Here is a 2,500-nt window from a genome sequence, read left to right on the forward strand (position 1 = left end):
TGCCTGCCAAACAATGTCTCCCCGACCCAACTGCTATTAGCAATGGGGCCTGAAATGGCACTGCTAGGCGACCCGCGTGCGCGGAAGTTAGAGGGGAAGGGGGAAGGGACACACGGGACGAGGAATTCCGTGCCAAAGAGAATGCGAGCGAAGACCAAGCCAAGAGTGGAGACCCCCACGGTTGAGGCAAGCCAACGATGGCGAATGGAATGGGGGAAGGGGAGAGATCTAGCAAAAGGCCCAGGACAAAGATGGGGGGGGGGAAGCTCATTGGAGAGACCCTGTAAGAAAGCGCAATACAAAAGCAAATCGAACAAGGGAGGTAAGCTCACAGGTACGAAGAAAAGGAACCCTTGTGCGCATTGGCGGAGGCAAACTACCCAACCAAGCCAGCAGCAACCAAGCCATAGGGTTGCAAACAGACGTGCAACCCAGTACCCACAAGGGCAGGGGTAAGCCGCCGAGCCTAGCAAGGTAGGTGTGCTCCCAAAACCAAACAACGCACAAAGGGAGCAAACACGGGCAAACAAGTGACGCCATGGCCTACTCGCCCACCGCCCTCTATATTGCCTAACCTTGGCAACCATGGTCCATTCCCCACTATATGCCATGGCCTTGTGCCCATGGTCTTCACAAGACAGCATCCAAGGCGCCTGAAAGGCCAAGGGAGCCCAACCCAGCAATGCCCAGCCAAGGCCAGGCATTCCAGTGCCTACCCGGGCAAAAACGCCCAAAGCATGCCCCATTCGTTAGCCTATCCAGGCAAAAACGCCCAAAACCAGCCCATTCCAGTGCCTATCCGGGGAAAACGCCCAAAGCATGCCCATTCCTTAGCCTATCCAGGCAAAAACGCCCAAAACCAGCACATTCCAGTGCCTATCCGGGCAAAAACGCCCTAAGCCTGCGCATTCCAGCGCCCCGCAGCATGCCACCCTCCTATAGGGTTTGCGCAACCAACCCGCCTAACCACCAGTGGCAACCAAAGGTGCTGTTAGCGACGACTTCTGAAGACGCAACGAGACGCGACGGGTTTGCGCCCAGACGCGACGAGGCGATGCGGGATCTGCGCCCAACCGTGCCTACACCCGCCGACTTGATGCGGGAGCTGCTGGCCCAAGCATGCCTAGCGTGCAAGGCCTGCGTGCAAGGCTAGTGTGCAAGGCTCGTGGGCAAGGCTAGTGCGCAAGGCTAGTGCCCAAGGTCTGTGTGCAAGGCTAGTGCCCAAGGCTAGTGAGCATGGCCTGTGTGCAAGGCTAGTGTGCAAGGCTTGTATGCAAGGCTAGTGTGCAAGGCTGGTGTGCAAGGCTTGTGGGCAAGGCTGGTGCGCAAGGCTAGTTCCCAAGGGTTGTGTGCAAGGCTAGTGCCCAAGGCAAGTGCGCAAGGCTCGTGCCCAAAGCTAGTGCGCAAGGCTTGTGTGCAAGGCTACTGCGATGGGCCAGTGCCCAAGGCTTGTGAGCAAGGCTTGTATGCATGGCTTGTGTGCAAGGCTAGCGTCCAAGGCTTGTGCGCATGGCTTGTGCGCAAGGCTTGTGTCCAAGGCTTTTGTGCAAGGCTCGTGCGCAAGGCTAGTGTGCAAGGCTTGTGCGCATTGGCAGGTAGCCCACCAGCATGCACGATCCAAATGCCACTCACGCGACAACACGGTGCCAAGCCGGGCATGGTGTGCACTCAAAACCAATCAACGGACAGAGGTCATGCGTCATGGGGGGGATCTAGCAAGGCCATGGGGAAGGTCATGGAGGACCTTGGAAGCAAGCGCAAGACGAGAGCGAATCGAACAAGGGGCCAGGACGGGGCCTTGTGCCCATGGTCTTCGCAAGACAGCGTCCAAGGCACCCGAAAGCCCAAGGGAACCCAAACCCGGCCGACACTTGCAATCGCACATGCTCTCTGCAACACACCATCAATGCCGCCCAACGGGGCCAGCACGAGCAGTCCTCCGCGGTCCCCTGGCCCTGCGCACGTTTGTCTTCGAAACCGAGCATCAATGCCACAGAAAGTGCCGGGGCGCCAGCTGGAGCCATCATCCGCGTTGCCATGGCTCGCTTGGCCTTGGCTTGCCAGGCCCCGACACGAGCAATCGCGCATTTTCTTTGCAACCGACCATCAATGCCGCCCAACGGGGCCAGCACGAGCAGTCATCCGCGGTCCCCTGGCCCTGCGCTCGTTTGTCTTTGAAACCGAGCATCAATGCCACAGAAAGTGCCGGGGCGCCAGCTGGAGCCATCATCCGACGTGCCATGGCTCTGGTCCCATGGTCTTCGCAACCGAGCATTCGTGACACCCGCGGGGCCAGGACACCAACCCTTCCGACACGAGCATTCGCGCATGTTCTTTGGCCACACAACGGCGCCAGCACGAGCAAAATCATCCGCGGTGCGGTGGCCTTGCACGGCCTTTTGTCTTTGGAACCAACCATCAGTGCCACGGGAAGTGCCGGAGTCCCGGCATCCGCGGTGCCAAGTCATTGCGCCCTTGGTCTCTGCAGCGGGGCATGCCG

This window comes from Tasmannia lanceolata, unplaced genomic scaffold (genome assembly GCF_043159265.1).
Source record: "Tasmannia lanceolata isolate RefF3 unplaced genomic scaffold, GAP_Taslan_0.1 ptg000284l, whole genome shotgun sequence".
Taxonomy (NCBI): domain Eukaryota; kingdom Viridiplantae; phylum Streptophyta; class Magnoliopsida; order Canellales; family Winteraceae; genus Tasmannia; species Tasmannia lanceolata.